Here is a 16,009-nt window from a genome sequence, read left to right on the forward strand (position 1 = left end):
AAGGTAAACCGTTGCCTCTATTTCTTGGCTTAATAGTTAGATTTTAATCATATCTAATCCATATGCTTTTGATTGTTTGACTAACTTTGACTCCTTTTTAAAGTTCCATAATATAGAAAACCACCCAAAATATTTTATTTTCATTACATTCATTTATTAGCAAGAAATACATACAAACATCCACACATAAATGGGCGTACCTACCCAACCAAAACCAACTTCTCCTATCCAAAGAAACAATCAAATAAGATATGAGTCAAATGTTAGGAAGCTTGAAAAAAAACCCCAAATGTCTAATTTAAGTGCTTTCAGAAAAGCAGTCTTTGATAGTAAAGGTGACTTTTGGAGTATAATACCGATGACTTTACTATCTAGGATTTTGGGTTTAGTTTTTGAAGGTACCAGACAGGGTGTAGGAACTGAGAAAGATGGTCTAGTGGCTGAGGAGGTTAAATGCTACTGAGCCCTCTCATACCCTTGTGCCGTAGTTTCTATGTGAACTTGAATGATCCCCTTAGCCAGTTTTTTCACAGGTTTCATAGTTCCCATTTGTCCTATTTCTTTCTCAGTGCTCAGCTGGATTTAGTTGCTCAGTAAGTCTCTGGATTCTAAACCAGGTTTGGGTGGGTTTTTTTCTGACTTTCAGAAGTGCTAGACATTTCTGGCTACAATTGAACTAGATAGGAGCTATACTTAACTATATAAAGTCATGATAATTACTCAGACAAAAACCTGATCTCAGGTGTCTGGAATTGAACACCCTAAATTAGCAAAATGTTTGACCTTAATCATTCTCTGACTCAGCTCCCTGTCTGTGCAATGGGATAATATATTCTCTTCGCCATGTAGAGGTGCTGTGGAAAGAAAGTGGTGAATGTTTGAAGCACTCACATATTGTAGTAATGAGCTCCATAGAAACCGCTATGAGAAAATTGATAAATCTGCCTTTAAAGAAAGTTAGGATTGTGTGCTGCAAACAAGGCTGCACACACAATGGTGAGGATCAAATGAAATATTGAAGAGGCCTCATTATGTGTGAGCACCAGCCACTTGATGGAACGTCTGAGGCAGTTGGAAGTATGGAGGATATGTAATAAGACCGTAGGACAATACATATGTGCAAGGGGCTGAATTAGAGCTTGTGGACCTTGAGGCTTAAATCTGACATTTCCCAATCTACTGCCTGTGTGTGAACCTGTGAACCTTAACCTTAGGGCAGATTTTGTCTGTTATTGTTGAATAGGGGTGAGATTTCCAAAAGCACTTGGCTCTGTCCTGTCTCTGTTGCTGGAAAAGATAAAAGGAATTTATGAATTACTTTAGTGGGAGCAGAGTTAGGCCAGTGGTGAGTACCTGCAAATCACAAACTGTGATTTATGTTGCAAATTGTCTGAAAAATACACTGGGAAAAAATGCATTACTTAATGCTTGAACCCATTGAAGTTCTTGTATTTCGTAAGGGCTGTTAGCTTTCTTTATTTAGAACAACCTTGTATGTGAGATGTTAAAATTAGGTATTGACAGTGTTTATTGTTGTTTCCTAGTGCATAGCATGAGTATGCACAATTGGTTGTTATTAACCTTGAATTCAGAATTTCATTGACATGATTCTGAACATTAGAAACCTTGAGGTAACCTATAGAGGTTTTTATCTGACATACGGAGTCATGTTTAAATGATTCAGAGTCAAGTTTTAGCATTTATTTATATTACAGCAAGCATCAGAGATTAAACTCCTATTGTGTTGGGTTCTTATCAAACACTGCCGTGAAGATTTGGCAGTATAAATTGACAAGTGCATTTTTTTCTTATTCCTGTTTTACACACGGAGGAGGCAGAATCTGGCCTTCAGGGAGCAGAACTTGTTTTACTCTCACTGAAGAAGAGGAGAGACTTCCTTCAATTCAGGCTCAAAATCTTCAGCAGAATCACTAGCAAAATCATCCAGAGCTGTTGGGTCAGAATTGTAATTTTAGCAGTGTTAATTTATTTCTCTTCTCCCATGCAGGTACAGTCTGAGATTTTGCCTTTTTTTTTTTCCTGCACCCTTTTAAGACTTTTTTGATCCCTTCCATACATACAGTAGCCTACGTTAGTAGAAATTGTTTTCCCCTTCAAAAGAGGATTTTTTTCATCACAGCTTTACTCTGTGCACCTATCATGTCTTTATTTGACTTTGGAAATAAGAGTGTACTGAAGTCAATGCTACAGTACATTCCTCCCACTCCCAGCATAATTTTCTACCATACCTTTGGCATAGACTCCCTGATCCTGCACATTTTCTTAGTGGTAAAGAAGAAACATTTTAACTGCTACAATTTATGAGACCTCACAGGGAAAACATTATTTCCTTAGAAGTTGCAGAAGTAAATACAAGTATTCCTCATAGTTAGAATTCAAGAGAGCTAGCAATTGAATTGAAATACCTATCTTAACTCCAGGAAGCTGGCCACTTTCACAAACTAAAGGAGTGCTTTGGAAAACCTCTGTCAGCTCTCTCCCCTGTGGAAGCCCACTGCTCTAGCACACTATCTTTTTTACATTGTTTAATGGGTTCCACCTACCATGGTGAGCTGTGGTATGAAGCAGCAATAATAAACTGTCAGTAGCACAGATATGGCCAGGTACAAACTGAGATGCACATCGTGGAGGACTGTTTCTTTACTGTGCTCAACAGGGTTTATCAGTCTGAATTCTGTTTTGGAAATGACCACATGTAGGGGTGGCTAGACTAGATGAGATACTAGCTTTTCTGGGAAACCATTTTCTAATTTTTTGTCTAATTTTTCTAATTCAGTTGACTTTCCAATGCCCTTTATTCTCTCTTAGCCACCAAGTGTAACTCCTAGCTTTTAGATTATCAAGTAGTTATTCATATTGTAATAATATCTAATAGTTCTGGCCATTATGATGGTCTCTATTTCCAAAGATATTAAAATCTAAGTGTAAAGTACAAGATTGTGTTGAAGATGAGCACAAACAGTGAAACAGAAAAGCATAAGAAGACAACAGAAAGGGCACTTTCTTCCTAGGATTTGACCAGGATCCTAAAGTACAGGGTTATACATTGAGCAGATTAGAATGCTTAGGGTCAATGAACAGACAAGAATAACGTGTTCATGCCAAAAGAGTGTAACTTTTTAAAAATCAGTGTTTTCTCCAGTGAAACACTGAAAGTGAGGAAAAGCGCACTTGCAACTGGAACCCCTTCTCTCATTGTTATATTCATGATGGAAGTTCAACCTGCAGTTTACAAGCCCAGCTGGATGGCGGCATAGAAGAGAAACTCTATATTGCTTGTTGCCTCCAGTGGTTCTGGCAACACAATTCAGAGCAGAATTCAAACTAAGTGATTTCATTATTCCTTCTCTCCTAGTATCTCATTTCTTTCTGTTTTATGAGTACTGAAGTGTAATGTTAAATTTGTTTTAAATCACATTTCTTTATTGTTTCATTTTTTATTGTTTATCATTACAGAACAAAAAAACTCTAACAACAACCTTAATGAGATAGTATCAGTCTGTATGATGATGAGATTTTAAATGTTAGATATAAATTAGTCTTAAGAATAACAAGGTTTCATTCTTTTACACAACAGGAATATATTACTAAATCTCTAATATTATGTGTTAAATATGTTCTTAAGGACAGTGGGGATTTCACATGGTATGCACTCATGTAAGCCCATCTGTAAAACATGAGTAAACTCTGGAAGTCTCTGTTATTTTGTAGCTTGAAACCTCACTCATCTATCTACTACACTTCAAGATTTATTCTTAGGAGGAACAAGATTATATTGCTGAAAGACTGAGACCAAACTCCATGTCCTAGTGCATCTCTATATTTTTTGTGGGCATCTGTGAGATTGCTGTATGTTCCTCTGAAGGAAAAAAAAATCAGTTCCTTGTTCCAGGGTAGCTAATTTAGCAAGAAAGAGAGTAAAAACTTTGATCCCAGTAAATTTCTAGAAGATAAAGAAAAAATACGAAAATGAGATTTCACCAGAAAGTGAATTATGGTGTGCACTATAAAGCTTCATTTAATAGTGAAGTTAATGACTAATGTATTTTCATATTCCATTTCCTCCAGTACTTCAGTTGTTTTTCTAGGTCTGGATGGAGAAGCTATTCCTCAGCTAAATAGGAACAGCATTCTTCATTACTGTGGCAGGATGACTCTTGGGAGAAGTTTATGGTAGAAAGCTTATGGAGCTCTTGAGCTGTTCCATTTCTCCAGGTTGGCCCATTGAAGGACCTAGACCATCCCACTCCTTACAGAGTACCTGTTCATCTGCCTGAGCCATTGCAATGAGTCCATCACTGAGATTATTTTGTTAAAATGAGCAAGATATGGTCTGCCATATAGCAATTGGCTTAAATATTCCAGTTGTGCCATTCTCCGAATCATGACAGAAAACAGTTCTAACTAAACCATTTAAAAACCAAAACCAATTTTTCAATTCTGGGAACTAGGATTACTATTTATAAATAGGAAGAGAATGTAGTGTAACCAGTCACTGCACATCAGGCTTCCTGAAATGCTAGTATTATTTTAAAAGTGCTTATAAGGCAACTGATATTTGGAGGTACTAAGCCCTCTTACTTGAAACGCCGTTATCCTTTCAGTTATATTGATTTCTTTTGTGACTCTTGGGTTTTTTTCCCAGGAACTTACAATGCTTGCTAAAAGCTTGTGTTATTTATCTTCCATGAACTCTTGCAGATCTATGATATTTCAGCAAAATTCTATTTCTTAGCATTCTGCTCTAGATGACATATTTTTTCCAGAATCTAGCCACAGGGTAGATTGTTTTTCATCTGATATCCAAATTATTCAAAGACATGTCATCTGAGAAATGCTGTAAGCAATAAAAGGGAAGGATTCTGGAATTTGTCAGTGCAGAGCTAGTCGAAATCAGGGCTTTTTTTAGAATCTCTATGAACCTTCTTTAAGCACAGATCTGATTTAATATTATTCCATGCTTTCATCCCTCTGTGCTCCTCTCTTGACCTCAGGATGCCAGTCCTATTTATGTGGGAAAATGTCTGCAATCTGCTTACAAATGTGTTCTAGCAAAGAATTCTGGACTCAGTTGTGCTTGGAGTATGCCTGAAATATAGGAGCTACTCAATAAATCTTAAATTCCACATTTACTACTACTGCATCTATTTCTGTCAGGTCTGTTGGTAACTGCATTGCCTTCGTGTGCTTTCCTCCTCAAACAGCTCTTTGATAGTGAATTTGGGTGAGACATCCTCTCTCTGCCCACTGGGGCAATGTCTACCCCTGAGAAAAAGGAAACTGTTGGGTGTCTGCAATTTGCATGTCTGCAGTTACTGTACATTTTTCTCTATTGGCAAATGTGCTGGAATGAGTGCCTTGGAAGCATTTTCTCTTGTGTACATATTATGAGCCTTTCCCTGTGCGGTTCTAAGAAAATACTTCTTAGAGTCCCACTTTCAGCTTAGATACATCAAAGACATTATTGATGTCTCTTGATAAGAGACTTTTAGCTATGCTTTGTGGCTGCCTTTTATTATAATGATATTTTGCAACTTTTTGTGTTATGAATGGTTCGCTGCATTTCAATGAGCTATTTCTGTCTGTTCAGTTTTATTACTACTATTAGAAAAAGTGTGGTATTTAATGTATTTATTTGATACCTGTAAACAGAAAAAATGACTGCTCAGCACTGCATGAACTCTGATAGATATTTTAAGCTCAACACTATTGCATAGGAGAAGGCATTGTTACATAAACCATGAATTTGCTTGAATTAACAATAGTGTGTTTGAAGTTCCTTTAGGAACAATCTTGCAGTGACTTGAGCATGTTCTTTGAAGTGCTGTGTTGGAAGAAATGCTCTGTTTCTGATAAAGGTATTCTATTTGACATTATACGAAACAGTCATTACTCACTTCAACCCCTTTGGCCAATGGAAGTGAAAACATCCTCAAGCATTAAAGTTGCATTCCTCTTAACTTCCCTACTGTACCAAGGCAACAATAATGCTGAGAAATTTCATTGCTGACTATAAGCAGTAATATCATTAGTCATCAGAGTAATTATTAAATTATATGATTTGTTTAATAGACCTGCAGTATATTTAGATTGCCTAAAAAGCAATCACATTCTTTTCTACATAGAGAGTTATTGGAAAGAGCCTACAAACACACATCAATAGAAATTTATGTGAGACTGTTCTAGTAGGAATTAGGCTGAAGACAAAATTCCTGTGATAATTACTAAAGCCTTTCTTATTTCTAAGAGCTGGAACTTGGTGCTGGTGTAAGATAGCCTTTATGTCAGACATGTTTATCATTTGACCTTAAGGCAAAGCTTGAGGTTAGGCCAAAATAATATTGCACATAAGCAGCCATTACCTCACAGTTATTCATTGTGTCTGCAAATGATTTCAGATATGGTAATAGTTTTTTTCTTAGCATTAGGAATGTTTTTTAATTTTTTGAAGTGTAAATGCCTTGTGCCATTTTCATGCCCTTAGTTGTCCAAGACTCTTGCACAGCCTTGACATCTGATATACACAGAGAACTTCAGTCCTGCGTCTTTTGGGAGTGGCAGAGAGAAACCAAACAGGATGCCCTATGACACCTAAAATAGTACATGACATCTGTGATTAAGGTACAAAATCCTACTGCTATCGTTTCAGTTATATTCATTTTTAAGTGATCTTTCACTTGTTTCTGGTTTCCTGCAATACTCTCTAACAGCTGACATTATTTGCCTTCCATGCAGGTCCACAATACTTCAGCAGCATTTAGTTTCTTAGGAGACTGTTTTCAACTAATACTTTTAAAAAATGTCTTATATGAGTTGTCTTTCCTGTAGTGTTTTTTGTATCCCATAACTATAGTTTCATATCAAGTTCTGTATACCTCATCTCAGATAATAATGATACATATATTTAAGAATGACTTAAAGAGAAATTGTTTTACAAAATATATAGACATTATTTCAATTTCAATTGAAATGAAAGAAAGCTTCTTAGCATTTACAGAACACTTCTTGTCTTCCTGAGAGAATTACAACTAGTATTACCTTCTGTATTCAAGTTTCTAGTATGCAGAAGGGATTTTATCTTCTGTATTTATCATGAGCTAAACATTGCTCATTAATAACACAGAACCTGAGATCTATTGGTTTAAGAAGCTGTAGGCAGAATAGACTAAATTATTATAAACTAAGTTAAAAGTATGTGCTATTTATGCAGTCCTCTGGAAAGCAGACTTTTTGCATTTGTAAGAATGATAGGATAAATTGTTTTGTATATCTCAGCAAAGAACAACAATCTTTGCTATAAGATTATGTAACTACTAGCTGTAATTCATATAGAAGAAATGTTTTAGTTGCTTACATTGAAACTAGATAAAAGACAGTATTCAACCAGAGGGGATCATAACAGTGATTCTGTTGTAATTTCAAAACCCCAGATTCAGGAACTACTTTTTATTCAGAAATTCAGCAGGAAATAAAGGAAGTGGTAGTGTCTGCGGAGGAATGAGAAAAAGTAAAACACTCATCGTATAGGCAGCTTGGAATGTGACCAAAAAAATGGAATAAAGTTATTTGTGAGGTTAGTTCATACCTAAAACTGTACATAATGGTAGGACAAGGTCTTTGTATACTGACACCAAAACCTCTTACTTGAAAAAAAACACATCTAAGACTGAGCTGGGAAGATACATGCAGCCATACATTTTTTCTGTGCCTTCACCTTTCTGTCCATCTCTGTCAATAACTGTGGAATCCAGCAATTGGTTTCATCCAAATGTGGCAGAGCAGGCAGTGATCTCAAAAATGTTAAGTCCAATATGAAAATTAGTGGCTGCATAAGAATAAGAAAACTTGGATTAATGCCTCCACATGGGCAAAAGAATGGAGGATGAACTCTGCAGTTGCATAGTCTGGCTGACCCGCTGGCTGTCTGATCAGTACACGGAGTAGTTTCCTTTTCCATAGCCAGTTTTCTGACTTGAGCTGTAACTTTGTACAGATCACAGATATAAAATTCCATAGCCCTTTTTGTGTGGATTAGAAGAGATTTGATACTCTCTTTTCAGCAACACTAAGTTTCAGGGAAACGAGATAACCAGAATTCATAAACAAAATTCATAATAGGCAAATTTTAAGTTAATTTTGAGAGTGTCTAAGAGGTGACTTTTGAGGTTCTGAGCAAAAAAGTATTGGAAGTTGTTAGGTTTGGCTGCAGTTCTCAGTATTCCTTTATGTTTTAGCACTTGTCCCACAAGTTTTCATCAAGCAAAGAAATTCAGATTTCATAGTGCTAAGTGACAAGAATATTGCAGCTTGGGAAGTAGTCTCTAAATCCTGGGTGGCTGTGGTAATTCCCAAAAGAATAATATATGTCACCACAAATGAAGTGTGAAGCTGATAGCTTTTCTGTCTCAGATGCATCAGAGGGAAAACTCATGTAGTACAGATTCAACAGCTTTGTAAATCTCCACCTGAAAGACTGCAATTTGCTTGAAGATCTCCAGGCAGACAAATGCCTTACAGATGGAATTACATGTATGTGCATTTTCTCTATGTTGGATAATGTTATATTAGCATAAGTAAGGTTTTCTTTCCTGTGAAGGTCTGAATAGGGCGCCAGTTTTAGAGCTTGACAAATCAAGGATCCACACACAGAATATAGCCGCTTGAGACTTAGAGCTGTAATGTTTAGCTTTCCTGAATTGCCATCATTTTCATTGTTTATTCTCCATCCACCTGCTCATCTCCCCACATTCTTGTAACAGAGGTACACAGGACTTCCTTAGTTGGGAGGAGGGTAGTGTTGGGGGTTTTGTTTGGTTTTTGTGTGCGTGCATGTATGGTTTTTTGCTGTTGTTGGTTTTCATTGGGTATATTTTTCCCCCATCTTGAACTCTTCAACACTCTTTGATTCAGCTCCTCTCCTCTCCTCCTTTAGTTGTTGTGGTTTTTTTGTTTTTTCCCTCTTAATGCATAAAGTTTTGGTTAGATGCCAGCATTGTTTTTGTCACCTGCACAATCAAGTTGCAACCTGTGTCCAAGGTATCTGGCCAAAATGAGGTAGACTAACATTAGCCTTCCAATGAGTGTGCAGAAGCCTACGTGTCATTCCCTCTGCCCCTGAAACCTCAGGACTTCCTTGATGCGCAGAGCCAGCAAGTCGATAATCACTCATCAGGAGAGCTCATGGCCCCAGACCTTTTCCCTGTAGCTAGCTGCTCCCAGACTGGATGTTTGTGCCCACACAGCACCATGTAGTCTTCACTGGGACTCTGCAGGCAGGAAAATATACCTCTAAGCAAAAACTATTAAAAATGACACTAATTCTCCTCTATGATTTATGTATACCCTCAGGATGTACTCACGGAGATGAGGCTGCAAAACTGGAATTTGAAGTCACATGCAGTTCAGGGGGGGATCTGTATTTCTCTTCATTTCTGTAAAGCATCCAGGATACTCCCATACCACACAGATGTTTTATTATTGTATATTAATATGAATTACTGAAATACCACCTGAAGGCCTGGAACAATTTAAGCTGTATTGGGCTAGACATGAATAAATAAAACCCAGTAAGCAACAGTCATGGCCCCCAAAGGGCTGTTTTCTGGAATACAACTCGTACTGAAGAGATAAGCAGAAGTAGGAGGGACTAAGGGGAAAAAGAAGCAGGTAACTACAAGGAGCTAAATGCAAGCATAAAAAAAGACTAATATCAGGTGTAGAATAATTCCAGTTAAAGGCATAATTTCTTCTATAACAAATGTATTATCTTGATGAACAGCTATGTCCAAGAAATCAAGTGTGGTGGAGTAAGGATACATGTTCTGATTCTGTATGCGTGGCAGTGCTTCTGATTTCTTCTAAATGCAGTTGAGACAAAGAACTTCCAGCTGCTTTAGGACCAGATTAAAGTGTCACCACAAAGCTTAATTTTTTAAGATGTGTTACAAATGCATATGATTTAAGTTGGAGGCCAATGCATTTACTAAAAACGAAGCTGCTCTGTGCCCCCCTTTTCACCCGTATCTTTTGCACTTCTTTCCATTTCTAGTTGCATAAACATATTAATTATGTATTTGTAATGAATAAAGTATAAGTTGTTATTGCAGTTACTTCTTTCTCAAGCCTTTATATTACTGGTTGTGTCACATTTATGGGCAAATCCTGCACACCTGACTCATAAAAGCAGATCCATTAAGTGTACAGGAAGTATCTTTTAATTAAAAATTTCCATATAATACTGACAAAACAAACAATGACATTCAGCTCAGAAGTTGTCTGTCAGTATTCACCCAATTTTAGAAGTACCCATTAAAACACATTTTGTTTTCTTTTACTGTCCTCCCTGTTTGAAATGCTCAAGAAAGAACCATAAAGTACTCAGTAGTGGGGCTTTAAATCCTGCATCACTATTGGGATATCATGGTTTGCTTCTTTTGTACAAGGTTTCTAGGTTGTTGTCTGCAACCCAAGCGAAACAATCTATTGAAGACAAACAGACCTTATTTTAAATGGTCATACAAAGTTAGAATAAAAGACCATTTATTTTATGCATAAATACACCTAGACTTGCATTGTCTGCATTTTTAAAAACTGTTTGAAACATCTGGAATTCTTGATTTCTTGTTTTGAAGAACTACAGAAAGTCAATTGTTCTGTTTCTTATTTTGTTGAAAGGGGGTCCAGGATATTTGATCTATACCAGTATCTTCCTTTACTGAAAATTGTAGGTAGTCATTCAAAGACATTGTAATTCATGTAGCTGTATAAAGCATACAGCTTTCATAGGCTGCCTATTTATCACAGCCACCATGCAACAGAAGAACTTTTGTCAAGTAGAGGATGAGAAAGTATAATGGAATAGGAAGCAACCATTTTGAGTTTTTTTGGGGGGGGAAGTAAAATTAAAATATCTTGGTGTGTGAAAGGTTCAGGATCATGTATGTGTCTATGTATGTTTGTTCATGTATATATATATGTTTTACAGGCAGCATTATAGAAATATCCGTTCTAATTTCCTATGTATTATGCATCAGATGTTTTCCTGCAGAGATTTTTATTTAATGTAGATTATTATTTAAACTTGTTCTCAGTATTTTGCTGTATGCTAGGGACATCTATTTTAAATACTCTACTATTTATTTACCAGTTGTTTCATAGTTTTGACCAGGTGTAAGGCCCCTTTACAAGTGAATTTTATATTTTGATTCAAGAGGGAAGTTCTTACTGTGGTGGCATGGGTTTCTTTCTCTGAGGCAGCAGGTGCTGTGCTCAGGGTATTCATTGAGCTGGCAGTAGTTGATTAGGGTTGTGATTAAGGTATATGTCAGAATGATAATTTGCAGAATTTAGTTGATTATTTCTTCCCCCCCCACACACACTTTAGATCAGACTTTGAGTCAGTGGTGATGCTCTCTGTTTTAACTGCTAGCATTTTTGTCTTCCCTTCTGAAGAACAGTTATGACTGTCTTGTCCTGTGTCATCTCTTAGTAAATCTATTTCTTGGTGTCATTATCAGTTGCTGAATTATTTCCTGATCAGGCAAATCAGCATTATGAAGGATGACATTTTATCTTAGTTTACCAAGAGCAAACAAGGGGACACCTCATAACCTTAAATGACAGCACAGTTAACCTTAATACGCAAAGATAAATAGACATAACCTCCCTTCCCAGAAAGCAGATTAATAAGCACACATCTCTGACCTGAGATTAGTTCTTACCTTTCATTATAAAATCAGAACTGAAATGAAGGAAATGGCCTAAGAAACTAAGTATATTGAAATATTCCTTTGGTGAGCCTGCAGCCTACTTTATTGAAGTAAATAATGTTACTAAATTATTTGAAGTATTCATGCAATTTGGGAGTTTTAAACTAGCCCATACAGGGCCATGATTTCTGCTTATCTAACCCTGCTTGCTCTCTAAGGCATAGCTCTTTATACTGAAATGTGCTGTTATCGAAGATTTCACTTGTTCTGGATTTCTCATAGTTACCTGTGAAACACATGTATCTTTCCAAGGTTAAAAGTTTTAGTAATGCTTGGAAATAGGATACCCATTCAGCTAGAGTATCATTCTGGTCCTCAGTATAATATCTAACTTTCACTTTGTTGTTTAGTTCAGTTTGATTTTACTCGACTGGGGTTTGAAAGTACTAGGAGAGTTTTATCACTGCCCTATTTCAAAGAAATCTTACTAATCACGTTCAGTCATGCTGCAGAGTTTCCTGCTGTGTATTGTTGCTGAAGAAATTCTAGCCTGATATTTTCATTCGTAATTGCTGAAAGTTGGACTGGTACTACTTACAGACATTGACCCAAGAGGGGTTATATGAAGACTTCTCATAATGTGAACTACATTGTAAGAGAAAAGTTGTACCATGGTCATAGTCTGTCTCCATGAAAGATTATACTACATGAAAGCAGCATCTAAAGCAGTTACTTGCAGAGAATAGTACCCTTAAGAAAGCACTGTAGGATTTCTAGCTATCTCTTAATATGTTGGAAACTTGGAACATTATAGGGAAGCAAGTTCTTGATGGGTTCTCTTAAATTATGTTGGGTTTTTTTAATGCAGGTTAACAAGGAATAACCAAGATACAACAGCACCATGAAAGCATCTGCTTCTATGAATGCTGTGTGTATTTCCATGGATCAGTGTCTTCCCCCTTTCCTGTTCAAAGACTATTTACACTAAAAAAAAAAAAAAGAATCCCAAATCTTCTTGTACATAATTGCATGAGAAAAGAAAGTTTAGGGTAAACTTTGAATTTTCAATTGTTGTTGATATTTTTCTGTTTTATTTGTGTTCTTGTTTGCCCATGTGGGAATTCATGTTAGGTTTTGGGGGGCTGTTTTGTTAACAGCCTGCTGGTGTGGTGTGAAACTGGCCCAAAACATGTTAAAATTGAGGATACTCTGCCAGGTGCCATAGTTTGGGAGTCCATGAGCTAAGGTATTATCTGATGAGTCGTATCTTATTAAATGCTTGTTCCTCTAAAGTCAGGGGATCATACCACTCAAAATCTGAAAGTAAAGTTCAAAATTAGATGTCTGAAGTTACTTCAGATAGCTAACTTGCTCTCCTACTTTGTAGGAGTTTACATGAAAGATCTGGATTTTGCTTCTAGTTATGTATTTGCAGACTCCTGACTCATTGCTCATGTTGATTTATGACATGAGTTGGTTATTAAAATATATTTCAAATCCCATTATATTTGCAACATATTCTAAATATAGAGCTTAATGTATTATTTCATAGTGATTCAGAATAAATACAAGTGACTCAGAATTAGGGAGAAGTGTCTAATGTATTTTTACTGCTGAAGGCATTTCTGCCATAAGGAGATACTGGGAAAGGATGAGAATATTGCATCAGAAAAATACAAATTAAGTCAGAGAAAGAAAGTGGAGTGCAGCAATGGACAGTATTGATACTGTTGATTGGATGGAAGATAAGAAGCCTGGTAGAACAGATACATGCTAGTGTTGGCATGCTCCAACATGCTGTTCAGAGAAATATAAACCACAGCCTCAGAGATTTTAATGAAAAAATAATTTAGAGAGCAGTACTTATAGAGGAATATTGAAACGGAAAAGAATTAAAGATTTCTTTGTGGAGACAGCTATAACTCGTTTGATATAAATTCTTGCTGATTTTAAAGTTAATATAGTGTATATTAAGAACTTGTTTGATGTAAATTAGGTTCTGGATCTTTACTTAGCACTTGAAGTATTGCATAATCTGCAGCAATACTTTTAAATACTTCATCATATGTAAGTACGGAAAGTTTTCTCACTTTTCATTTCCTTTTGATAAATTATTTGCTTAGCTTGTTGAAGCAGGACTTCTATATTGAAATCTGGTGGAAGCCTCCATGAATGATGTATAAGGCCTCACTTAATTGGTCTTTTGGTCTTTCCATTGTCTACTGAATTCACTTCGCTTCCTGACTGAGTTTAATGAACTTTCTGTCTGTATGGAACATTGATATTAATGCTGCAGTGGTGCCCAAAGGCCCTGGGCAGAACTGGTGCAAGATGCTGTGCAAACATACAGATATGATCATAAGCCCCGTTTTCATTTTGCCTGAGTCATTACTTTAGTTTCACACATGCAGCAACTTCAGCTAAAAACTTATTTCTTTGAAACCACATTGTGGTAGTGTAATTACTGCTCTACAGCAATAAGAGCAGTCCCTTGATCCCTGCAGAGTAGGATCCAAGGAACTGAATAACTGGGAACATTAAAAACATTACGTCAGGTCTGTCCATGTCCTCAAGTGTGAACTGTGCAGGAACAAGGGCAACAGTTCCTTCTGTATTGGCCTCAACAGGTCAGCATTCTTGAGTGGGAGTGGTAGGCTTAGTTTTTCTGCATCATCTGGTTCACTCCTGTATGACTGCATTGATCACCATGAAGTATGATGAAGGGGACAGGAAAAATATCCTGCTAATACTAAGCAGATATTAAGGACTTACTAGAGCTGTTATTCTCCAATTTAATAATAGGGTGGAGCACAGAAATGCTGGAAAGGATTCCTGTACTATGTTAATGAAAGAAGACCAGTTTTACACAGCAGTGGACATAGAGCTCACAGCAGCTGAGCATGCCTGATATAGCCTTTCAGGACCTCACCACCTCACATGGTAGAACAGTGCTGGGACACTTGCAGACTTCACAGTCAAATGGTTTTTGCAGAGGCCAGTATGGAACCGGACAGCTGCTCTGGTGCCAGAAAGTGGTGCCGATATTCTGTCTGTAGTTCCCTAGATGTATGATCGGTAAGCAAAAGAGCTTGCAGGCTCTGATTAAGAAAAAACAAAGATGGAATTGATGTGCAGGCAGAATTAATTTTCATTAATAAGGTTTTTTTTAATTTAATTAATTTTAATACAATTGTTTCTACTAGGAGATATGACTGCTACAGTCAGTCATTGTGATCACCTCTACAGCATAGCTGCAGAAAAAGAAGTACTCTGCCAAGATTAATGGGTGGAAATTGGACTGTCAGTGTTCCTGTTTCCAATTTTATCACTGATTTTTAGAGTAGCCTTGGTAATGTCATTTATTCACACTGGACCTTCTTTCACTTTTTCCTCTAAGAGAATCTCTGTAGAGTAGCTTTTAGTTCACAGGGGTAATGTAGGTTAAGCTTTCCCAAGTATTGTAAAGTGTTTTGAAATTACTGGGTAAAAACAGGTTATGAGTGCAGGGTATTGTTAAATTATTTCACTGCTGAATGATTCATCCTGAGAAGTCAAAAATGGGGTGGCAGCAGGTTTTGTTTTTCAGTTGTGTCATGACTCTAGAATTGCGTTATCACAGTTGCATGGTCAACTCAAAGGCCATATCGCCCTGCTATAAGAAAGGCTTCATAGACTTAACAAGCATCCTGCTGCTCTGACGGTCTGTAGGCACTTGAGCGGTTTGTATCTGGGGTAGATGTTCACAATAGAATTTTCACTTGATCAGGGGGGAATTGATATTACGCAGAACAGTTCTCCATGCTGTTGTGAGGGAAGTCCTACAATTCTTCAAACTCTGTTCTTACACATATACAATGGACTTTGTGATTTTTGTAATGGCAGCTGGAAGCTTTGCAGAGGCACACCTTATGTGTGTTTCTGCTTTCCTGAGCACACCTTATGTGTGTTTCTGCTTTCCTGCGTCAAGTGAGTTTGATGAAATGCTCCCAGTTGTTCACCTCTCAATCAGATTTATTTCCTCATCCAGGCTAAGCAGTTTCAGTGTGCTCCACAGCCAGACACATTGAACAATCATGGTAAATCTATGTCTACTTCATCTTTGTTCATGTATTTCGGGTTGTTTCTTCTTTTTGTTTTGTTGAAGTAGATGAGAAGAGGGCAATAGGAAAACCAAAGAGGAAAATGTCTGTGTGACTTCCCACAGTGTTTTCTGTTCATTTGTTTTTGTTTGAGATCAGACTATGACATTTAAGCCTTTTTTGGTCTGGAGAGGAATACTG

General features: G+C 36.9%; 1 protein-coding gene across 7 annotated transcripts in view; it reads left to right on the top strand.

The window, feature by feature from the left end:
- Positions 1-16,009, top strand: part of DPP6 (dipeptidyl peptidase like 6) — a 559,516-nt gene that overhangs the window by 318,115 nt on the left and 225,392 nt on the right. The gene's annotated exons all lie outside the window — the stretch shown is intronic.

This window comes from Neopsephotus bourkii, unplaced genomic scaffold, assembly GCF_033783945.1.
Source record: "Neopsephotus bourkii isolate Nb327-2 ecotype Australia unplaced genomic scaffold, CSIRO-AGI_Nbou_v1 NB_53, whole genome shotgun sequence".
NCBI lineage: Eukaryota > Metazoa > Chordata > Aves > Psittaciformes > Psittacidae > Neopsephotus > Neopsephotus bourkii.